Source organism: Phyllobates terribilis, unplaced genomic scaffold, assembly GCF_046119375.1.
Source record: "Phyllobates terribilis strain yellow unplaced genomic scaffold, ASM4611937v1 Scaffold_5__5_contigs__length_657084704, whole genome shotgun sequence".
Taxonomy (NCBI): Eukaryota; Metazoa; Chordata; class Amphibia; order Anura; family Dendrobatidae; genus Phyllobates; species Phyllobates terribilis.
In genome coordinates, this window is record NW_027362765.1 from 655960345 (window position 1) to 655984797 (window position 24453).

A 24453-nucleotide genomic window follows, 5' to 3' on the forward strand; every position below is an offset into this window, starting at 1 on the left:
CAGGAGTGGTGACCCTGGGGTGCCTTAACTCACTGGGATTGGGAACCCCACTTGAGTTTATGGCACATTTGCACTAGCACTTCAATATTTCTTTCTTCACACACACCCTTATTCCGGGCCTTCTGGCCTTAGGATGGGGAATTTTTCAATTCCCGGTCGAAGGTCCGGGCAGTATTATACTGTGAAACCTTCACTATTTATTTAATTTTTTTTGTCACTGTGTGTCCACTTTTCACGTGTGTCCACGTCCTTACTAGGATTTTGTCGGGATGCGGTTCCCTTACGGGTTCCTCTCTTGGCAGGTCTAGGGGGGGAATGTGTGGCCATCAGGTTCCGCTCCCCCCTGAACCCCCCTGGCTCTCCTCTTTCGGGAGGAGAGCGTTGTTGGCTCCCCTCTTCCGGGAGGGGAGCACAGTCTTTGGCTCCCAGTGCCTTGCTCGGGTGAGAACTCGGGCAGGTATTGGGGGTAAGATTGGGTCGCCTCTGGCTCTGGCTGGAGGTGGCTATTTGTCACTGTTCCTCGCTGTGGCCTTCTAGCTCGGAGGGACGGGGAATGGTTTGGGGGACCCTTCTCCTTTTGGAGAGGGTTTCAAGAAGGCCAGCATCCTAGTGCACTTTTTTTGTGGCACTTGTCACTTTTTTAAGCGCACTCGGGTTTTGTACACGAATTCGGGCTTTCAAAAAAAAAAAAAAAATCTGTTCTTATCAGTTTAATATCTGATACGTCCCCTATCTGGGGACCATATATTAAATGGATTTTTAGAACAGGGAGATGGAAAAAGAGCTTGCTCTGTCCACTCCACGCATTGACCTGGTATTGCAGTATCTCCAGGACCGGTGCACCCCTTCTTTAATGCAGTTTCTAAAATCAGAAAGAATTGAATTCAATGTTTTTTGTTCATTTTGCTTGTTTGTCGGATTTTGGGATGGACTCTTTGGCTTTGCTTTTCTTCTCCTCATTGGATTTTTCATGTTCAAAGTTGCAGAAGCCAGATTACAAGCTCATTTTGGTTCAACTTCAGCAACTGTGCATTGCATTGCCATGTAATGTGATGCAATGCTATCTTTCTAGCTCTCCCTTTTTACTTCCTTTTGGATAAACAGACATATTAGGCAAGCATTTTGGAGCTTTCACCTAAATAACTACAGGTGGTGAGATAAGCTGCACAATATAATTGACCTTTCAGTATATTGTTGCACACACACCATCTATTTAGCAAATGCCCTTGTTATCAACAGCAGCCTTTTAAACTCACCTGAGCTAACAGGTATGTGCGCTGGTTACTCTGCTGCGCTTAAAATTTCTTTTTTGGTTTGCTACAATGCCTTTTCTGAAACGTTGTCTCCCTCTGCTGGAACACTGACTTCTTTCATTTAATGCCTGCAGACTATAAAAGAGAACCCAACCCAAAAAGTTTGGTTGATTAGTCTGTGGTATTCTGTTAAACTGTTGCTTATGGCGGTCTCTGTGAGCTTCTCAGCGACATTCAGCCAGCCAGGTATCCTGCCTGCAGTAGATGGAATGTGGCAATGGAACGCTGGCTGCGCGTGTCATAATAGGCTCTGAGCCTTTATATACCTGTGCACAGCAGCAGCCACCTTCAGTCTGCTGCTGGACAGCCAGCAGCAGCAGCAGCAGGAGAGGTATGTAATCAGGAGCCCTCCTGCTAAGGGTAGACAGCTGCTCGTTCCACCCCACCCCCCGCCTTAATTGGTTCTCCTCCCTTCCAACGGTGTTGAGGCGGGTGGGAACAGCAGGGGGTGAAGGTGCTGTGTTTAAAGAGGTGGAGTTATGCAGATCTAAAACGCGTGGATTGCAGCAGCAGCAAGCCGAAAAGTGCAGGCATGTAAGGGATCTAGAGGTTGACAACATGTCTTCTTAACGGGAGTCCAGGAGCTCATCTCCACAAATGGACTTTTCAGGATCCTTGGGTGGCTCCGTAGTTTGAAACCAATTCTGGTTATCGCTTCTCGGCCTTTTGGCTAAGATCAAGTGTAGTATCTTTCGAAAAGGCGGTTTTGGATGTTGGCCGCCCTAGTAGATTGATACATTATGCACACTGGGGCTTAGGCGCTTGTTAGTACGCCAGTTGGCTAATATAGTCATCTGGTGGAAAGCATGGCCCCCCAGGATCGACGCCATTGGGCCGGGGAAGATCGAAAGCCCGAAGTGTGAAGTGCCCCAGGAGTGGTGACCCTGGGGTGCCTTAACTCACTGGGATTGGGAACCCCACTTGAGTTTATGGCACATTTGCACTAGCACTTCAATATTTCTTTCTTCACACACACCCTTATTCCGGGCCTTCTGGCCTTAGGATGGGGAATTTTTCAATTCCCGGTCGAAGGTCCGGGCAGTATTATACTGTGAAACCTTCACTATTTATTTAATTTTTTTTGTCACTGTGTGTCCACTTTTCACGTGTGTCCACGTCCTTACTAGGATTTTGTCGGGATGCGGTTCCCTTACGGGTTCCTCTCTTGGCAGGTCTAGGGGGGGAATGTGTGGCCATCAGGTTCCGCTCCCCCCTGAACCCCCCTGGCTCTCCTCTTTCGGGAGGAGAGCGTTGTTGGCTCCCCTCTTCCGGGAGGGGAGCACAGTCTTTGGCTCCCAGTGCCTTGCTCGGGTGAGAACTCGGGCAGGTATTGGGGGTAAGATTGGGTCGCCTCTGGCTCTGGCTGGAGGTGGCTATTTGTCCCTGTTCCTCGCTGTGGCCTTCTAGCTCGGAGGGACGGGGAATGGTTTGGGGGACCCTTCTCCTTTTGGAGAGGGTTTCAAGAAGGCCAGCATCCTAGTGCACTTTTTTTGTGGCACTTGTCACTTTTTTAAGCGCACTCGGGTTTTGTACACGAATTCGGGCTTTCAAAAAAAAAAAAAAAAATCTATTCTTATCAGTTTAATATCTGATACGTCCCCTATCTGGGGACCATATATTAAATGGATTTTTAGAACAGGGAGATGGAAAAAGAGCTTGCTCTGTCCACTCCACGCATTGACCTGGTATTGCAGTATCTCCAGGACCGGTGCACCCCTTCTTTAATGCAGTTTCTAAAATCAGAAAGAGTTGAATTCAATGTTTTTTGTTCATTTTGCTTGTTTGTCGGATTTTGGGATGGACTCTTTGGCTTTGCTTTTCTTCTCCTCATTGGATTTTTCATGTTCAAAGTTGCAGAAGCCAGATTACAAGCTCATTTTGGTTCAACTTCAGCAACTGTGCATTGCATTGCCATGTAATGTGATGCAATGCTATCTTTCTAGCTCTCCCTTTTTACTTCCTTTTGGATAAACAGACATATTAGGCAAGCATTTTGGAGCTTTCACCTAAATAACTACAGGTGGTGAGATAAGCTACACAATATAATTGACCTTTCAGTATATTGTTGCACACACACCATCTATTTAGCAAATGCCCTTGTTATCAACAGCAGCCTTTTAAACTCACCTGAGCTAACAGGTATGTGCGCTGGTTACTCTGCTGCGCTTAAAATTTCTTTTTTGGTTTGCTACAATGCCTTTTCTGAAACGTTGTCTCCCTCTGCTGGAACACTGACTTCTTTCATTTAATGCCTGCAGACTATAAAAGAGAACCCAACCCAAAAAGTTTGGTTGATTAGTCTGTGGTATTCTGTTAAACTGTTGCTTATGGCGGTCTCTGTGAGCTTCTCAGCGACATTCAGCCAGCCAGGTATCCTGCCTGCAGTAGATGGAATGTGGCAATGGAACGCTGGCTGCGCGTGTCATAATAGGCTCTGAGCCTTTATATACCTGTGCACAGCAGCAGCCACCTTCAGTCAGCTGCTGGACAGCCAGCAGCAGCAGCAGCAGGAGAGGTATGTAATCAGGAGCCCTCCTGCTAAGGGTAGACAGCTGCTCGTTCCACCCCACCCCCCGCCTTAATTGGTTCTCCTCCCTTCCAACGGTGTTGAGGCGGGTGGGAACAGCAGGGGGTGAAGGTGCTGTGTTTAAAGAGGTGGAGTTATGCAGATCTAAAACGCGTGGATTGCAGCAGCAGCAAGCCGAAAAGTGCAGGCATGTAAGGGATCTAGAGGTTGACAACATGTCTTCTTAACGGGAGTCCAGGAGCTCATCTCCACAAATGGACTTTTCAGGATCCTTGGGTGGCTCCGTAGTTTGAAACCAATTCTGGTTATCGCTTCTCGGCCTTTTGGCTAAGATCAAGTGTAGTATCTGTTCTTATCAGTTTAATATCTGATACGTCCCCTATCTGGGGACCATATATTAAATGGATTTTTAGAACAGGGAGATGGAAAAAGAGCTTGCTCTGTCCACTCCACGCATTGACCTGGTATTGCAGTATCTCCAGGACCGGTGCACCCCTTCTTTAATGCAGTTTCTAAAATCAGAAAGAATTGAATTCAATGTTTTTTGTTCATTTTGCTTGTTTGTCGGATTTTGGGATGGACTCTTTGGCTTTGCTTTTCTTCTCCTCATTGGATTTTTCATGTTCAAAGTTGCAGAAGCCAGATTACAAGCTCATTTTGGTTCAACTTCAGCAACTGTGCATTGCATTGCCATGTAATGTGATGCAATGCTATCTTTCTAGCTCTCCCTTTTTACTTCCTTTTGGATAAACAGACATATTAGGCAAGCATTTTGGAGCTTTCACCTAAATAACTACAGGTGGTGAGATAAGCTGCACAATATAATTGACCTTTCAGTATATTGTTGCACACACACCATCTATTTAGCAAATGCCCTTGTTATCAACAGCAGCCTTTTAAACTCACCTGAGCTAACAGGTATGTGCGCTGGTTACTCTGCTGCGCTTAAAATTTCTATTTTGGTTTGCTACAATGCCTTTTCTGAAACGTTGTCTCCCTCTGCTGGAACACTGACTTCTTTCATTTAATGCCTGCAGACTATAAAAGAGAACCCAACCCAAAAAGTTTGGTTGATTAGTCTGTGGCATTCTGTTAAACTGTTGCTTATGGCGGTCTCTGTGAGCTTCTCAGCGACATTCAGCCAGCCAGGTATCCTGCCTGCAGTAGATGGAATGTGGCAATGGAACGCTGGCTGCGCGTGTCATAATAGGCTCTGAGCCTTTATATACCTGTGCACAGCAGCAGCCACCTTCAGTCTGCTGCTGGACAGCCAGCAGCAGCAGCAGCAGGAGAGGTATGTAATCAGGAGCCCTCCTGCTAAGGGTAGACAGCTGCTCGTTCCACCCCACCCCCCGCCTTAATTGGTTCTCCTCCCTTCCAACGGTGTTGAGGCGGGTGGGAACAGCAGGGGGTGAAGGTGCTGTGTTTAAAGAGGTGGAGTTATGCAGATCTAAAACGCGTGGATTGCAGCAGCAGCAAGCCGAAAAGTGCAGGCATATAAGGGATCTAGAGGTTGACAACATGTCTTCTTAACGGGAGTCCAGGAGCTCATCTCCACAAATGGACTTTTCAGGATCCTTGGGTGGCTCCGTAGTTTGAAATCAATTCTGGTTATCGCTTCTCGGCCTTTTGGCTAAGATCAAGTGTAGTATCTGTTCTTATCAGTTTAATATCTGATACGTCCCCTATCTGGGGACCATATATTAAATGGATTTTTAGAACAGGGAGATGGAAAAAGAGCTTGCTCTGTCCACTCCACGCATTGACCTGGTATTGCAGTATCTCCAGGACCGGTGCACTCCTTCTTTAATGCAGTTTCTAAAATCAGAAAGAATTGAATTCAATGTTTTTTGTTCATTTTGCTTGTTTGTCGGATTTTGGGATGGACTCTTTGGCTTTGCTTTTCTTCTCCTCATTGGATTTTTCATGTTCAAAGTTGCAGAAGCCAGATTACAAGCTCATTTTGGTTCAACTTCAGCAACTGTGCATTGCATTGCCATGTAATGTGATGCAATGCTATCTTTCTAGCTCTCCCTTTTTACTTCCTTTTGGATAAACAGACATATTAGGCAAGCATTTTGGAGCTTTCACCTAAATAACTACAGGTGGTGAGATAAGCTGCACAATATAATTGACCTTTCAGTATATTGTTGCACACACACCATCTATTTAGCAAATGCCCTTGTTATCAACAGCAGCCTTTTAAACTCACCTGAGCTAACAGGTATGTGCGCTGGTTACTCTGCTGCGCTTAAAATTTCTTTTTTGGTTTGCTACAATGCCTTTTCTGAAACGTTGTCTCCCTCTGCTGGAACACTGACTTCTTTCATTTAATGCCTGCAGACTATAAAAGAGAACCCAACCCAAAAAGTTTGGTTGATTAGTCTGTGGCATTCTGTTAAACTGTTGCTTATGGCGGTCTCTGTGAGCTTCTCAGCGACATTCAGCCAGCCAGGTATCCTGCCTGCAGTAGATGGAATGTGGCAATGGAACGCTGGCTGCGCGTGTCATAATAGGCTCTGAGCCTTTATATACCTGTGCACAGCAGCAGCCACCTTCAGTCTGCTGCTGGACAGCCAGCAGCAGCAGCAGCAGGAGAGGTATGTAATCAGGAGCCCTCCTGCTAAGGGTAGACAGCTGCTCGTTCCACCCCACCCCCCGCCTTAATTGGTTCTCCTCCCTTCCAACGGTGTTGAGGCGGGTGGGAACAGCAGGGGGTGAAGGTGCTGTGTTTAAAGAGGTGGAGTTATGCAGATCTAAAACGCGTGGATTGCAGCAGCAGCAAGCCGAAAAGTGCAGGCATGTAAGGGATCTAGAGGTTGACAACATGTCTTCTTAACGGGAGTCCAGGAGCTCATCTCCACAAATGGACTTTTCAGGATCTTTGGGTGGCTCCGTAGTTTGAAACCAATTCTGGTTATCGCTTCTCGGCCTTTTGGCTAAGATCAAGTGTAGTATCTGTTCTTATAAGAACACAAGAGCTACGATCTACACTTGACGAGAGCGATCGAACTCGGAAGGAGAAGAGCTTCGGAGCCCAGCTGACATCGGAGAAGGAAGGCGGATATCGGTGGGAGGAAGAAGCTCTAAAGAATCCAGAAGAAGACGAAGACTCGGAGAAGAATCGGGCTGTCCTGTGGAATCTTCGAGGAAGAAAATCATCGAGACAAAGACCTTTCGGGGAATTTGTCCAGAACACGACGGGAGAAGAATCTGCATAGCTCCACCCATTCCGGGAAAAGTTCCAGATCCAGCTCCAAGAAGTAACTGCAGGAGGAAAGCCATGGCAAGCGCTGCGAGGAAGGCCGAAAAGAAGAGCCTGGAGCAGGGGACAGCCAGGAGGGCCCAGCCAGGAGCCGATTCTGACCCCAAGGACTCTGCCTCCACGACTGGCCAGCAGAAGGGACCCCAGAAGCCCCGCCACGAAGCTCCAGCCCTGGAGCCATGGATGCGGCAGACGGTGGCCCTGAAGCTGAAGGAAGTGGATGGGAGGGTGCCGGACATGTCCTCGGACGTGTTCTGCCAGAAGATGCTGCTGGATCGAGGCTTCTCCAGGTCGGACACCCTCAGCATCCAGACCTTCTTGACGGGGATCTTCTTCGTCACCTTCGCCACTGTGAACACCTGCAGGAGGTTCTGGGAAATGGTAAGCGCAAAAGGACCAGATAATTCTTTCTCTGCCTTTACAGGTAGCTGCCCTATCCAGAGGGACGAAAGGAGGATCACGGTCTCCATGCGCAACCCGCACACCCCAGGCCAAGACATCTGTACCTTCCTGAGACGCTTCTGTTTGGTTGTGAAGGAACCTTCTCACATCCTGAATGGACTCGGCTTCTGGACAGGTAAGTGGTCGGTGACCGTTAGACTTCACAGGGACCTGGCGTACTCAGACGGACTTCGGCACCTGCCCCCGACATTCTCCCTGGGCAACTCCTACGGCCTCATCTATTACCCGGACATGCCGCGGAACTGCAGGAGATGCGGCAAGAACGGCCACGAGATGAAGGACTGCAAGGAGGATGCCTGAAGGATTTGTCGAGTGACGGGACACAGCTCGAAGGACTGCCCGAAGAAGACGTCCTGCAACCTGTGTGGGCTGGCGGCTCATCTGTACAAGGATTGCCCCAAGCGTGAGAGATCCTGGGCATCGGTGGTTGCGACGACCCCAGCTACGGAGGACAAGGCCCCGATGACCAGGCCTGTGAAGGTCAAGGACGCGACGACCAAGGCCCCAGCGGCCAAGGCCGAGACGACCAAGGCCAAAGCGGTCAAGGAGTCGGTGGCCAAAGCCCCAGCGACGGTCCCAGCAGCTCCGAAGCAGAAGAAAAAGTCAAAGGAGGGTAAGAGTTCTGTCACCCCTCTCTCGATCCCTCCCCCTGCCACCCCCGTCCAATCCCCCCCCACCCCGGCCACCCCTGCTGAGGATTCCACTTCCTCTTCCTCCTTCCCCTACTCCTCAGCAGGTGTCCTTTCCCCTGCCCCGGCAGCCACTCTCCCTCCCCAGACCATGGTAGCGGTGGAATTAACCTTTCCTCCACCCGCCGCTATCTATTCCGAGGAGGATTTTCCCCTTCTTGTCTCCCCAGTTCCAACCCGGGGAAAGAGGAAGGTGGAGGACAGCCCTGCTACTGAATCCTCCAAAAAGAAGATTCTGGATTTCGTAGGCGAAAAGGAGGATACCCTCCCTGAGCCAGAAGAGATGGAGCACATGGTTGAGACCCTGGTGGCCGAGCCAGAAGAGGAGGAACTGGTGGTCGCCGAGATCGAGGCCGCGCTGCTTGACCAGATGGAGGAAGAGGGCCTGCTGGTGATCCCGTCACCAGCAGTCAACACCGACGAGGGACCACCCGACCGGAGTGGTAACTAAGGTGTATTGCCTGCGCTAACTTTTTCTTTTTTCCCTACATGATGGCTAATATTAACTTATTTTCCATTAATGTCAGGAGCATCAAGGACAAGTTCAGACGTCAGACTATTTATGCCTTCCTTACTTCCCAGTTGTGTGATGTTTATATGTTGCAGGAATGTTCCCTTCCCTCCTCTAGGTCCTTCAAACATCTGGCCAGGGAGTGGTCCCACGGTCCATCCTACTGGTCCGGTGGGGGTGACTGCAAGTCTGCGGGGGTCGCAATTCTGATCAGGGGGGGCGGATTCACGCTTGAGTCCGTCCAGGAGCTCATCTGCGGCAGGGCTCTTGTTGTAGATGGCAACTGGGCGGGAGAACCTGTCAGGTTCATCAACGTGTATGCGTCCCCACTGAAGAATGAGCGTTTGGAGCTTTTCCAGACCCTGCGGCTTCAGCTTGCCACCACCAGGACCTTAGTGATGGCCGGGGATTTCAACTGCCCCATCGAGGAGGATGGTCGTAGTTCTGGCACATCTGCCAAGTTGGACATCACGTCCAAGCTGCTCATCGAGATGGTAACCGAGGCCTCTCTTCAGGACGTGGTGGGCTCCATGGGGAGAGGCTCCACGAACTATTCGTGGAGCCGACCCGATGGCTCACTCCGCTCCAGGATTGACTTTGTGTTCACCTCTCGGGCAGTCAGGCAGAGTAGGCACTCGATGGTCTCCTGCTTCTTCTCCGACCACAGAGCCATTCACTTACAAGGTGTCCTCGGCGACGGTTTTCCGTCCGGGCCCGGCTCCTGGAAGCTGAATTGTGCTCTGCTGGCTCAGGATGAAGTCGTGGAGGAGCTGAGAGCAGCCTACGCAATGTGGCAGTCCTACAAGGGTAGCTTCCAAACAGTCTCTGATTGGTGGGAATATGTTAAACTTGAGTTTCGCTGTTTCTTTCAGGCCAAGGGTCGACAACAGGCGTGTGAGAAGAGGAGGGACTTCAGAGGGCTGCAGCGCGAGCTGCGGTCGCTGCAGGACCTTCTTCACTGCGGCTGGGACGTGAGGGAGGAGCTGGAGGAGACCAAGAAGAGCCTGAAAAGGCACTTTGAGGAGGAGTCCAAGCGAATCGTCTTCCGTTCCAAAGTGGAGAATCTGGAGAAGGGTGAGAAATGTAACTCATTCTTTTTCAGGAAACTTCATGCCGGTCACACGCCCCTGAACGAGCTGCGAGACGAGAGCGGAAACATGCGACGTGGGAAGGAGGACGTGATGAGGGTCGTCAGCGACTTCTACAGCGAACTCTACTCCCACAAGACTATCGACCCCGACGCTGCTGATAAGTTCCTGTCAGGTATCACTAACCATCTTGATCCTGCAGGCACGGCAGCCTTGGACAAACCTCTGATGGTGGGCGAATTGCTCTCTGCCGCTAAATCCTTTAGGACCGGCAGGACCCCGGGCAGTGATGGTCTTCCAGCGGAGCTCTATGTAGCGCTGGGAGACCTCATCTGTCCGGACCTGTTGGACCTGTACGAGGAGATGGTGGTGGAGGGTAGAATGCCTCCATCTTTGAGGGAAGGAATGGTCACGATCCTGTACAAGCGGAAGGGAGAGAGGTGCGACCTGAGGAATTGGCGTCCCATCACTCTGCTCAACGTGGACTACAAGATCCTGGCCAAGACGATGGCGACACGACTTAAGACGGTCATCGGACGGATCATCCACCCGGACCAGACCTGCGGCATCCCTGGACGTCGCATTGCAGACAGCCTCGCTCTCGTGCGGGACACGGTCGAGTACATCAAGGTCCGCCGCGCACACGCGGCCCTGGTCTCCTTGGATCAGGAGAAGGCCTTCGACCGGGTTTCCCACGAGTTCATGGGCCGAGCTCTGCACCGGTTAGGTTTGGGTAACATGTTTTGTTCGTATGTCCGTCTGATGTATTTTGATATCCACAGCTCGGTGTTGGTGAACGGCTGGAAGACTGACCCCTTCCCTGTCCTCTCTGGGGTCAGACAAGGCTGCCCTCTATCACCTCTTCTTTTTGTTTGTGTTATAGAACTCTTCGCAGAGGCTATCCGGCAGAATGGAGAGATCAGAGGGATCACCGCACCGGGTCCGGGACGACACGAGGTCAAGTGCTCGCTCTACATGGACGACGTCACCGTCTTCTGCGCTGATCGTGGTTCAGTCGATGCCCTCGTCCAGACGTGTGAGAGGTTCGGCCGGGCTTCAGGGGCCAAAGTCAACTGCAGGAAGTCGGAAGCCATGCTCTTCGGGGATTGGCAGCCGGCCTCCTCTGCCCCCTTCCCCTTCAACATTCAACCGGATTTCCTCAAGGTGCTGGGAGTCTGGTTCGGGAAGGAAGGAGCGGCCCTCAAGTCCTGGCAAGAACGCTTGGCCAAGGTGAAGCAACGGATCGGACTCTGGAGCCTCAGACACCTCACTTGTGAGGGTAAGGCACTCGTCCTGCGTAATGAGGTCCTGCCCGTCTTGCAGTACACGGCGCAGGCCTGGCCCCCACACGTCACTGTGTGCAGGGCCATTACCAAGACAGTGTTTCACTTTGTCTGGGGATCCAAGATGGACAGAGTCAGGCGGGCCGTCATGTACAAGGAGCCTCGCAAGGGTGGGAAGGGCGTTCCAGATATCCCCACCCTCCTGCGATCCTCTTTTGTGTGTGATTGTGTCCGCCGGACTTTGCAAGTCAAGAATGGCTCCGCGGGCAGGTCCATGTCTCACTTCTTCCTGCTTCCTCTTTGGAGGCGACTCGGCTGGGACAAGTGGGACAGCTCCTTCCCCTACAACTGGACGACGCCATGGTTCTACGGAGACGTCGTTCGATTTGTGGGGGAGCATCAACTGGAGGGACTCAAGCCCGACTTGTGGAAGCCCAAAACTATCCACAATCTAATCAGAGCCAAGGATGACGTGGAGAACATCACAGGACTTCACCAGGACACGCTGGAGACTGTGTGGACAAATGTGTCGTCTGACAGGCTGACCAACGGGCACAAGGACTTGTCGTGGATGGCGATTCAGGGCGGACTGCCCGTCCGGTCATTCATGCATGCCCGGAACCTGTGCAAGACCCGGTACTGCCCAAGGTGCCCCTTCGTGGAGGAAACATCTTTGCACACTTTTTGGGACTGCAGATTTGCACAGCGCCTATTGACTGCACTTGAGGACGACCTGAGGAACTCTGTCCCCAGGGCGAGCCTATCGCACCATTCTGTGCTTTATGGACTATTCCCTGGGGTTCATACCGTCGGAGCCATCCAGGAGGCTTGGCGCCTTATGAACTGCTTCAAGGATGCCGTTTGGGTCGCCAGAAACCGGCTCATCTTGAGGAGGGAGAGGATGTCCATCCAGGACTGCCGCAGGCTGATCCACAGCCTGCTCAGAGACTATTCCATCATGGACGGTCCGGAGGACGAGGATGAGGACTAAACCCCTCCTCCCCCTCTCCCCTTATGTGTCTTGTCTTTCAATAAAGCTTCGGGCCTGTGATTTTCCCCTCCCCATCCCCTTTTTCCCAATCCCTATCCCTTATCACGGTTCGTCGTACTGTATTGATTGACATGCTTTTTCTTTCAGATTGAGTGTTTTGTGTAGCATAGGGGTGCGATGTGTCTAGTTAGTGCGTCGTATCCTCATGCTATGTAAATATGATGTAGAATTCTGTGTGTACTGGGCTGCGGCACTGTACACTGTCTGTTAACTTATTTTTTGTGCTAATAAAAGATATATTCAATCAAAAAATCTGTTCTTATCAGTTTAATATCTGATACGTCCCCTATCTGGAGACCATATATTAAATCGATTTTTAGAACAGGGAGATGGAAAAAGAGCTTGCTCTGTCCACTCCACGCATTGACCTGGTATTGCAGTATCTCCAGGACCGGTGCACCCCTTCTTTAATGCAGTTTCTAAAATCAGAAAGAATTGAATTCAATGTTTTTTGTTCATTTTGCTTGTTTGTCGGATTTTGGGATGGACTCTTTGGCTTTGCTTTTCTTCTCCTCATTGGATTTTTCATGTTCAAAGTTGCAGAAGCCAGATTACAAGCTCATTTTGGTTCAACTTCAGCAACTGTGCATTGCATTGCCATGTAATGTGATGCAATGCTATCTTTCTAGCTCTCCCTTTTTACTTCCTTTTGGATAAACAGACATATTAGGCAAGCATTTTGGAGCTTTCACCTAAATAACTACAGGTGGTGAGATAAGCTGCACAATATAATTGACCTTTCAGTATATTGTTGCACACACACCATCTATTTAGCAAATGCCCTTGTTATCAACAGCAGCCTTTTAAACTCACCTGAGCTAACAGGTATGTGCGCTGGTTACTCTGCTGCGCTTAAAATTTCTTTTTTGGTTTGCTACAATGCCTTTTCTGAAACGTTGTCTCCCTCTGCTGGAACACTGACTTCTTTCATTTAATGCCTGCAGACTATAAAAGAGAACCCAACCCAAAAAGTTTGGTTGATTAGTCTGTGGCATTCTGTTAAACTGTTGCTTATGGCGGTCTCTGTGAGCTTCTCAGCGACATTCAGCCAGCCAGGTATCCTGCCTGCAGTAGATGGAATGTGGCAATGGAACGCTGGCTGCGCGTGTCATAATAGGCTCTGAGCCTTTATATACCTGTGCACAGCAGCAGCCACCTTCAGTCTGCTGCTGGACAGCCAGCAGCAGCAGCAGCAGCAGGAGAGGTATGTAATCAGGAGCCCTCCTGCTAAGGGTAGACAGCTGCTCGTTCCACCCCACCCCCCGCCTTAATTGGTTCTCCTCCCTTCCAATGGTGTTGAGGCGGGTGGGAACAGCAGGGGGTGAAGGTGCTGTGTTTAAAGAGGTGGAGTTATGCAGATCTAAAACGCGTGGATTGCAGCAGCAGCAAGCCGAAAAGTGCAGGCATGTAAGGGATCTAGAGGTTGACAACATGTCTTCTTAACGGGAGTCCAGGAGCTCATCTCCACAAATGGACTTTTCAGGATCCTTGGGTGGCTCCGTAGTTTGAAACCAATTCTGGTTATCGCTTCTCGGCCTTTTGGCTTAGATCTTGTATCTGGTCAGAAGGATCCTATAGTGTCTCCCCCTCGGCCTTGCAGCATCGCCACTTAGGTGGCTTAAGCTGCCTGCTGCTATTGGGGGGGGGTCCAGAGGAAACGAGAGGTGATAATGGGCGTCAAGATTCGCTATGCCGGGACCGATGATATTCGGGTCAAAAATGCTTTTCGCATTGATATTGAGGAGTCGAGGAGGAATTTCTTTAACCTGCGGTTCTTGGTGGAAGTCGTCATCTTCAAGATTTTGAATGTTGGTCGTGGAGACATCATTTGCCTACAGGAGTTCCCAAAGAATGGCCGGTACGTTTTAGTCCTTGATCGTATGGCAGCTTGCCAGAATCTTTTCAAGACTCTAAAGGATCAGCAAGCCTTGGATCATCCGGCTCTTGATGGGCTTACATTCACGGTATTGTATACTAAGGGGGAAGTGCCAGTTGTTGTGTTTATGCACAACCCCCTTGTGGATGTGGAGGACATTACTAGATTCCTGAACCGTCATTGCAGCTATGTGTCCTACTCACACAAGGTGAGGAATGAGGTGGGCTTGTGGACTGGCAAACACAAGTTTTTTGTTCGGTTCCAGGAGGACCCCCAGGGACCTGGGGGTATCCACTACCCTCCCCTCAGTTTTGCCATCGGGAGGGATAGAGGGTATATGTATTTTCCTGGTGCTCCGCGTTTTTGCAGGAAGTGTAAATCCTTTGGACACTACCAAGAGGACTGCACGGTGGAGAAGTTTTGTGGGAAATGCAATAAAGAGGGTCATCTGGCAATGGAGTGTACTAACTCCATGGTTTGTAATGCATGTGGCGAGGAGGGACACGCTTTCAAGGACTGTCCCCATCGTTCCAGGTCATATGCAGAGGCCGTGTCCCCACGTCCTACTACTGCCGCCACTATTGGTGAGGCGATCGAGGCAGTAAGGGACTTCATGGAAGAGATGGAGCAAGCACCCGATCCTGCTGGTGGAAGCGCTGTTGAGATAGAGCCTGCAGATATGTCAATTCTGCTTGATGTGAGTGGTGAGGGAGAAGTGAGCGGTTCACTCTCCACAACGCCGGTGTTGGCTTTGGAAAGTTCAGAGGCAATTCATGAAGGTGGTGGTGGCCAGGGTGACTTCACCGGGGCTGTGGTGAGGCCACCTGATGAGGACTCTGATGTGTCTTCTGCAAAGAAGTTCCGGCCAGATTTTTCACCTGCCAGTATTGGGAGCATCAGCCCCTTAAGTGATAGGAGCTATCCCGAGAGCTACAGTGCCTCTCCTAGGAGGTCTTTTTTGGAGGAGGGGGCCAGCATTCTCTGCTTAACATCAGGAATCGAGTTTCAAGACGAGAAAGGTTGACTCTTCGGTGGGGGGTATGTTCTTTTTTACCGAATATGGTTAAAAAATGGGCTCCAACGTGGGCTGTAGTGTACTGTCAATAAATGTAAGGCTTATAAAATCTAAGCCTAGAAGATTGGCTATACTGGAAGAACTAAAAAATCTTGGAGCAAATATTTACTGTCTGCAAGAGTGCGGAATTGAAGAGTCACCTCCTGAAAAGGACTGGGTATATGGGCATAGTATTTGGTCAGGTTCAATGACAAACAAAAATGATGGTGTGGGGATTTTGTTGGGGAATAGGGATTTAAGTTTTGAAAATTATATGGTGGTGGAGCCAGGTCGTTGTATAATGGCAGTGGTTAAGGGGAGAGGGTGGAGGGTGAAAATTGTTAACGTGTATTGTCCAATTAACAAAGGGGATAGGTTAGCACTATTAGAGAAAATACGTTTATTTTTGCCTGGAAGGATTCCAATATTATTAGTTGGTGATTTCAATTGTGTTTCTGAAGGGGAAATTGATGTCACGGGTAAGGTCCTTAATCAAATTACTTCTGATTTTTCTTTTTTAGATGCAGCGGAATTTTTGAGTAAGCCACCACCGGCCACATATAGAGCTGATAGGGGAGGAATAGTGTCCAGGATTGACCGCATGCTGTATACAAATAGAGGTTTGGTGTGTAAATTTTTTAAACAGCATGTTTTTTCTTTCACAGACCATGAATGTTTGTGGGGTATGTTTGAAGGTGATAAAAAAATGGTGCATGGTGTTGGGGTATGGAAGCTAAATGTTAGGTTGTTAGAGGATGTTAGGGTTATGAGAGACTTCGAAAGTAAGTATGAATGGTGGAGGTCTAGGAAAAATAATTTTGTGGATGTGACTGTATGGTGGGATTGGGTGAAAGTGGAAATTAAGAATTTTTTTAGGAGGTGGGGTTATAAAAAAGCAGCAATTGAAAGAGGCAGATTTAAAGATTTAAATATGAGGATTGAGTGGTTACATAAAATGAGTATGAAAGGAATTGATGTTAGTGATCAACTCAGAGGAGCGAGAGATGAGATGAAGCGTGTTTTGGAAAAGCGTGGGAAGGAAATTATTTTTAGGACGAGAGTTGAGCATTTGGATATGGATGAGAAGTGTACGAGGTACTTTTTTAAAAAAATGTGCAGTAAAAAAGATGAGTTGGATGAGGTTGTAAATGATAATGGTATGACTGTGGTTGGAAGGGAAGTGTTGGATGAGGTACATAGTTTCTATAGTAGTTTATTTGAGTCTAAATGGTTGGATGGGGGTTTGAAAGAGCATGTGTTAGGTATGTTGGAGAGTCAGCTTGAATCAGGGGAACGTGAGTGTTTGAGTGAGGATATTGTTTTTGATGAGGTTAAAAAGGCGGTGGATGGTGCGAAAAAGAATAAAACACCTGGGAAAGATGGGTTGCCTGTGGAGTTTTATGTAAAAGCATGGGATGTGATTGGTGTTGATTTTGTGGAGGTATGTCAATATATGTGGATGAATGGTGTACTTTGTAATTCCATGAAAGAAGGAGTAGTTGTTTTACTATATAAGAAGGGTGAGAAAAAGAATTTGCGTAATTGGAGGCCGATTACATTACTCAATGCAGATTATAAAGTCTTTAGCAAAATTCTGGCTAACCGTATGCGTGGGGTGATTGGAAGTGTGGTTGGTGATGATCAAGTGTGCGCGGTGCCAGGTAGGTGTATGACTGATAACCTCTTGTTGTTGAGGGACGTAATTGGAGATTGTATGTTTAGGAAGGGGAAATGTATGGTTTTTTGTGTGGATTTTGAGAAAGCTTTTGATAGAGTGTCGCATGCGTTTATGTTTGAGGTGTTAGTTAGGATGGGTTTTCCTAGTGTTTTTGTGAATGCCATAAGGTGTTTGTATGATGGTGTGGTGAGTGAAGTGTTAGTGAATGGATGTTTGAGTGAGAAGGTGTGCATAAAATCAGGGGTCAGGCAGGGGTGTCCGTTGTCCCCTGTCCTGTTTATAAGTGTGATTGAGCCCCTGTTGTGCATGATTCGGAAAGAGAAAGTGATGAATGGTCTTCTGATCCCAGGGAGTGGTGGAAAGACTGTAAAGGTAATGGGGTATATGGACGATGTTGTTGTGGTGAGTGATAATATGGCTGCTATGAATCGAGCAAGGTTGCTTTTAGATTTCTTTTGTGGTGCATCTGGTTTTAGGGTGAATTGGGGGAAGTGTAGCTTTAAGTGTTTCGGGGATTCGAGTGTTAGGATGGATGGTGTGATATGTGAAGAAGGTGCTATTAAGGTTTTGGGGGTGTGGTTTAACAAAGATCTGAAAGGGAATGAGAGTTGGGATGAATGCGGTAAGAGGATTGAACAGAAGTTAAATTTTTGGAGGTTACGGGACTTGACATTGTCAGGCAAAGTCCTTATTATTAAGTCAGTGATTCTTCCTATGTTACTTTTTGTGTCAGTGGTTTTTCCAGCCCCTTATAGGGGTTTTAGGCGGATTGAGAAGCTAATTTTTACGTTTTATTGGGGAAGTAAGATGGAAAAACTTAAAAGGGAATATTTGTGTAAGTTACGTGAACATGGGGGAATGGATTTCCCAAATTTTGAATTTTGTCTTGGTTTAAATTATATTAAAACGGTGGTTGTTCTGTTAGGTAGGGATAACAAGACGGCTTTTATGATTAAATATATGGCTGGATGGATGTTGTTTGGGTTGAAATGGATGAGAAGGGATGCAAGAGTGCCTGTTTCGTTTAAATGTCCAGTGTGGTATGAGTTTGTTGAAAAATTTGTTGTCAAGCATGATTTGTTGGATGTTCCTATGGGTGATTTCAAAGTGATAAGGAATGTAAGGAGAAGGATGCGTGTTAGAGAGTTTGAATGTAACATTAGGGGCTTGAGATCGAGTGAAGCGTTGTGTGTATGGAGGAACCTGAGTATAAAAGGAATATCGAATAGGCAGCGTGATATCGTATGGATGAGTTTGCATGAGATTTTGCCTGTGAGAGAGGTACAGAAGAGGAGGGATCTGATTAGAACAGAGGTATGTCCGAGGGATGGATGTGGGGCGAGTGAAACTGTTATGCATTTGGTTTGGAATTGTGATTATGCTCAGAGTGTTTGGAAGGGAGTGGGTGGTTTATGCAAGGAACTAGCGGGCGTGAATTTTATAAATTGGAGAGTGGTAATGTTTGGGATGGGTGCAAGTAGCCGGGTGAAAGAGAGATTGTTGTGGTTGATAATGGCATGTGTAATAGAAAGTCTGTGGGACGTTAGGAATTTGTGTTTATTTAAAAGGAAAATAATCTCAGTTAATAATTGTGTTAGGATGGTTTTGTCAAGGTTATACATAGTTTATTTATGGGACAGCCGTGGCGGTGGTGGCTCTGATTCAGAAGGTTTTTGGAAAGTCAAAAAATGGAGGTCACTGGTAAAGTACCAGTAAGTCCTTGTTTAAGTGTTGTGATCTGTCTTTTTTATGATAATGGTATGTTTTATAGTTTTTTGTCCATTCAAAAGGTATTACAACTGTTTCAGTATAAAGTTATAAATATGAAATAAAGAAAGTACCATTATGATGTAAGACTGGGCAACGTAGTATGAGTTTTTATACTATTGATTGTTGCTTGAAAAATTTTACTGAATGGTATAAAAAAAAAAAAAAAAATCTGTTCTTATCAGTTTAATATCTGATACGTCCCCTATCTGGGGACCATATATTAAATGGATTTTTAGAACAGGGAGATGGAAAAAGAGCTTGCTCTGTCCACTCCACGCATTGACCTGGTATTGCAGTATCTCCAGGACCGGTGCACCCCTTCTTTAATGCAGTTTCTAAAATCAGAAAGAATTGAATTCAATGTTTTTTGTTCATTTTGCTTGTTTGTCGGATTTTGGGATGGACTCTTTGGCTTTGCTTTTCTTCTCCTCATTGGATTTTTCATGTTCAAAGTTGCAGAAGCCAGATTACAAGCTTTTCCACGCTGCCCTGGTGCGGTGGCAGGGGGTAATAGGGTTGGGGTTGATGTCAGCTTATAATGCCAGCTGACATCAAGCCCAGGTTAGTAATGGAGAGGCGTCTATAAGACACCCCCATTACTAACCCCATAGTCAAAGTTAAAAAAAACACAAACACCCAGAATAAAGTCCTTTAATTGAAATAAAGACACAATCCTTTATTGTTCTAAATTAAACCATACTTACCATCACGCCCATTCCAGCTGAAGCCAACGATCTCCTGCAATAAAAGAAAAATAATAAAGCAACCTCATCCTTACCTTTCCATGGTTCCCACGACAGCTTCAGCTCTGCTACATCGAGATGACAGGCTGGACCGCAGCAGAACGCTGCCATCCAGCCTGTCATCCCGCAGACACTGAGAAGCGCAGGCTTGCTTGCGCTGCTCAGCGTCTCTCTGTGACGACATCCAGATGAGCCGAGTTCATGTCCAATGAACTCGGCTCACCTCATGCACGTCACTGACAGCGTGGGAAAATTCTCACGCTGAAGCGCTGATTGCAGGAGAATTTTCCCACGCTGTCAGTGACGTGCAGGAAGTGAGCTGAGTTCATTAGACATGAGCTCACCTCATGCACATCACTGACAGCGTGGGAGAATTCTCCTGCACTCAGCACTTCAGCGTGAGAATTTTCCCACGCTGTCAGTGACGTGCATGAGGTGAGCCGAGTTCATTGGACATGACCTCGGCTCATCTGGATGCCGTCACAGCGAGACAGTGAGGAGCGCAAGCATGCTTGCGCTTCTCAGTGTCTGCGGGATGACAGACTGGATGGCAGCGTTCTACTGCGGTCCAGCCAGTCATCTCGATGTAGCAGAGCTGAAGCTGTCGTGGGAACCATGGAAAGGTAAGGATGAGGTTGGTTTATTATTTTTCTTTTATTGCAGGAGATCGTTGGCTTCAGCTGGAATGGGTGTGATGGTAAGTATGGTTTAATTTAGAACAATAAAGAATTGTGTCTTTATTTCAATTAAAGGACTTTATTCTGGGTGTTGTGTTTTTTTTAAATACTTTACTAGAAATTCATGGCGGTCATGTCTAATACTGGCGTGACCCCATGAATTTTGGGCTTGGGGCCAGCTGATAATACCAAGCTGGCCCTAACCCCTTTATTACCCAGTGAGCCACCGCACCAGGGCCCTGGATGAGTTGGGTACAGCGCCAGAAGATGGCGCTTCTATGAACGCGCCATTTTCCGGGGTGGCTGCGGACTGCAATTTGTAGCGGGGGGGGGCCCAGAAAGCTTGGGCCTCCCTGCGCTGCAGATTCCAGCCCCCAGCTGCCTAGTTGTACCTGGCTGGACACAAAAATAGGGCGAAGCCCCACGTACTTTTTTTTTAATTATTTCATGAAATTCATGAAATAATTAAGAAAAAAAGGCCTTCCCTATATTGTTGTGTCCGGCCAGGTACAAATAGGCAGCTGGTGGTTGGGGGCAGCCCGTTCCTGCCTGCTGTACCTGGCTGGACACAAATATAGTGCGAAGCCCCACTTCAATTTTTTTTAATTATTTCATGAAATTCATGAAATAATTAAGAAAAAAAGGGCTTCCCTATATTGTTGTGTCCGGCCAGGTACAAATAGGCAGCTGGTGGATGGGGGCAGCCCGTTCCTGCCTGCTGTACCTGGCTGGACACAAATATAGTGCGAAGCCCCACTTCAATTTTTTTAAATTATTTCAGGAAATTCATGAAATAATTTAAAAAAAATTGACGTGGGGCTTCGCACTATATTTGTGTCCAGCCAGGTACAGCAGGCAGGAACGGGCTGCCCCCAACCACCAGCTGCCTATTTGTACCTGGCCGGACACAACAATATAGGGAAGCCCTTTTTTTCTTAATTATTTCATGAAATAATTTAAAGAAAATTGACGTGGGGCTTCGCCCTGTTTTTGTGTCCAGCCAGGTACAACTAGGCAGCTGGGGGCTGGAATCCGCAGCGCAGGGAGGCCCAAGCTTTCTGGGCCACCCCCGCTGCAAATTGCAGTCCGCAGCCACCCCGGGAAATGGCGCATTCATAGAAGCGCCATCTTCTGGCGCTGTACCCAACTCATCCAGGGCCCTGATGCGGTGGCTCACTGGGTAATAAAGGGGTTAGGTCCAGCTTGGCATTATCAGCTGGCCCTAAGCCCGAAATTCATGGGGTCACGCCAATATTAGACATGACCACCATGAATTTCTAGTAAAGTATTTAAAAAAAACACAACACCCAGAAAAAAGTCCTTTAATTGAAATAAACACACAATTCTTTATTGTTCTAAATTAAACCATACTTACCATCACGCCCATTCCAGCTGAAGCCAACGATCTCCTGAAATAAAATAAAAATAATAAAGCAACATCATCCTTACCTTTCCATGGTTCCCATGACAGCTTCAGCTCTGCTACATCGAGATGACAGGCTGGACCGCAGCAGAACGCTGCCATCCAGCCTGTCATCCCGCAGACACTGAGAAGCGCAGGCTTGCTTGCGCTCCACAGTGTCTCTCTGTGAGGGCATCCAGATGAGCCGAGTTAATGTCCAATGAACTCGGCTCACCTCATGCACGTCACTGACAGCGTGGGAAAATTCTCCTGCACTCAGCGCTTCAGCGTGGGAGAATTCTCACACTGAAGCGCTGAGTGCAGGAGAATTCTCCCACGCTGTCAGTGACGTGCAGGAGGTGAGCTGAGTTCATTGGACATGAGCTCACCTTATGCACGTCACTGACAGCGTGGGAAAATTCTCCTGCACTCAGCGCTTCAGCGTGGGAGAATTCTCACGCTGAAACGCTGAGTGCAGGAGAATTCTCCCACGCTGTCAGTGACGTGCAGGAGGTGAGCTGAATTCATTGGACATGAGCTCACCTTATGCACGTCACTGACAGCGTGGGAGAATTCTCCTGCACTCACCGCTTCAGCGTGAGAATTTTCCCACGCTGTCAGTGACGTGCATGAGGTGAGCCGAGTTCATTGGACATGAACTCGGCTCATCTGGATGTCGTCACAGAGAGACGCTGAGCAGCGCAAGCAAGCCTGCGCTTCTCAGTGTCTGCGGGATGAGAGGCTGGATGGCAGCGTTCTGCTGCGGTCCAGCCTGTCATCTCGATGTAGCAGAGCTGAAGCTGTCGTGGGAACCATGGAAAGGTAAGGATGAGGTTGCTTTATTATTTTTCTTTTATTGCAGGAGATCGTTGGCTTCAGCTGGAATGGGCGTGATGGTAAGTATGGTTTAATTTAGAACAATAAAGGATTGTGTCTTTATTTCAATTAAAGGACTTTATTCTGGGTGTTTGTGTTTTTTTTAACTTTGACTATGGGGTTAGTAATGGGGGTGTCTTATAGACGCCTCTCCATTACTAACCTGGGCTTGATGTCAGCTGGCATTATAAGCTGACATCAACCCCAACCCTATTACCCCCTGCCACCGCACCAGGGCAGCGTGGAAGAGCGAGGCTAAGTGCCAGAATTGGCGCATCCTATGAATGCGCCATTTCTGGGGCGGCTGACGGCTGGTGTTTCTAGCCTGGGAGGGGGCCAATATTCATGGCTCCCTTCCTGGGCTATTAATATCAGCCCCCAGCTGTCTGCCTAGCCTTTGCTAGCTATTAAATTAGGGGGGACCCCACGTCATTTTTTTTGGGGGGTCCCCCATTTTAATAGCTAGTAAAGGCTATGTATTCAGCTGGGGGCTGATATTAGTAGCCTGGGAAGCTCCGTGGGTATTACCCCCTTCCCAGGCTTCAAACATCTGCCCCAGCCGTCTGCTTAACCTCCGCTAGAGCCTAAAATTTAGGGGAACCCCACGCCAATTTTTTTAATAATAAATCCTTTATTTTAATACTAAATGACAAGTACAGTAACCAACACTATCACTGTACTTCATATATATGTGACTGACATGTTTCTATCTATCTAATCTATGTGTGAAGCTCTATTCTGTCTGTTATAAATTGTCGGGTACCGCTGCTGAATTGCCGGCCGGCTTTTTTAAAGAGACGGTGCATGAAAACACTATTATTTTTTTTGATAAATCCTTTACGCTAAATGACAAGTACAGTAAGCAGCACTGTCACTGTACTTCATATATATGTGACTGACATGTTTCTATCTATCTAATCTATGTGTGATTCTCTATTCTTTCTATTCTAAATTGTCGGGTACCGCTGCTGAATTGCCGGCCGGCTTTTTTAAAGAGACGGTGCATGAAAACACTATTATTTTTTTTGATAAATCCTTTACGCTAAATGACAAGTACAGTAAGCAGCACTTTCAATGTACTTCGTATATATGTGGCTGACATGTTTATATCTATCTAATCTATGTGTGAAGCTCTATTCTTTCGGTTCTAAATTGTCGGGTACAGGTGTATGCCGCTGCTGAATTGCCGGCTTTTCATGTTTCACTGTTGGCACTGTTCCCATCGATTTGGGCAATCACTGTAATGCCACAACCACCATGGCTGTGGCATTACAGTGAGTGGCAGACAATCCCTGCATGATTGGTGCTCTAAATAGCGCCAGACATGCAGGACACGCTTTTGGTGCACGAACAGTTATCGAACATAACCTCGAACAGCCGAATTTTTTGCAAATCGTTCGGGTTCGTCGAACAACTCGAACACCGCCCAAAACAGCTCGAATTTGAGATTGGCGAACAGTTCTAGTCGAACACCGCTCATCTCTAATCACCACATCAGTTACAAGCTGGAAGCATTGCAGTACTGCCTCCGCCAAGCGGCAACAGGCTGTGCTGAAACTCATAAGCTTAGGTGATAAACCTCACACTGCTTGTGAGTTGTGGACAGCTGTGAAAGAGCAGGCAGATCTGTGGCTGAGACCGCTGAACCTACATCCCGGCATGGTCGTGTGTGACGATGGCCGTAACCTGGTGGCGGCTCTGAGGCGAGGTGAGATCACACACGTACCATGCCTGGCTCATGTGCTTAACCTCGTGGTTCAGCGGTTTCTTAAATCGTACCCCGAGTTGCCAGATCTGCTCGTGAAAGTACGCCGCCTGTCAGCTCATTTTCGCAAGTCGGCTACAGCTTCCGCCGCCCTTGCTGTGTTGCAGCAGCGTTTGCAGCTTCCGGCACACCGACTGGTGTGTGATGTCCCCACACGTTGGAACTCTACCCTCCACATGTTGCAAAGGATTTGTGAGCAGAAGAGAGCAGTTGTGGAGTACCAGCTGCAACAAGGCCGTCGATATTCAGGTCAGACTCGACACATAAGACCTCAGGAGTGGACCTGGATGTTTGACATATGTACCATCCTGACAAACTTTGAGGAGGCCACCAAGATGGTGAGTGGCGATGACGCCATCATTAGTGTCAGCATCCCACTTGTCTGTCTTTTGCAACGCTCTCTGCAGAGAATTAAAGAGGAGG

The 24453-nt window shown here is 48.0% G+C and overlaps 4 non-coding genes and 4 pseudogenes across 4 annotated transcripts; all 8 read left to right on the forward strand.

The window, feature by feature from the left end:
• The first annotated feature begins 668 nt into the window (after positions 1 to 668).
• On the forward strand, positions 669 to 848 carry LOC141150657 (U2 spliceosomal RNA; annotated as a pseudogene).
• A 1115-nt stretch (positions 849 to 1963) lies between these two features.
• Positions 1964 to 2055, forward strand: LOC141151195 (U2 spliceosomal RNA; annotated as a pseudogene).
• Positions 2056 to 2851: 796 nt separating this feature from the next.
• LOC141150795 (U2 spliceosomal RNA) lies at positions 2852 to 3032 on the forward strand (annotated as a pseudogene).
• Positions 3033 to 4147: 1115 nt separating this feature from the next.
• On the forward strand, positions 4148 to 4338 carry LOC141149391 (U2 spliceosomal RNA). Its single transcript, XR_012245690.1, has one exon. It is a non-coding gene; the product is annotated as a U2 spliceosomal RNA (small nuclear RNA).
• Positions 4339 to 5453: 1115 nt separating this feature from the next.
• On the forward strand, positions 5454 to 5644 carry LOC141149446 (U2 spliceosomal RNA). The gene has a single exon (XR_012245743.1). It is a non-coding gene; the product is annotated as a U2 spliceosomal RNA (small nuclear RNA).
• Positions 5645 to 6759: 1115 nt separating this feature from the next.
• LOC141151064 (U2 spliceosomal RNA) lies at positions 6760 to 6837 on the forward strand (annotated as a pseudogene).
• A 5564-nt stretch (positions 6838 to 12401) lies between these two features.
• LOC141150456 (U2 spliceosomal RNA) lies at positions 12402 to 12594 on the forward strand. The gene has a single exon (XR_012246654.1). It is a non-coding gene; the product is annotated as a U2 spliceosomal RNA (small nuclear RNA).
• Positions 12595 to 18697: 6103 nt separating this feature from the next.
• LOC141150500 (U2 spliceosomal RNA) lies at positions 18698 to 18888 on the forward strand. Its single transcript, XR_012246688.1, has one exon. It is a non-coding gene; the product is annotated as a U2 spliceosomal RNA (small nuclear RNA).
• The last annotated feature ends 5565 nt before the right edge of the window (positions 18889 to 24453 follow it).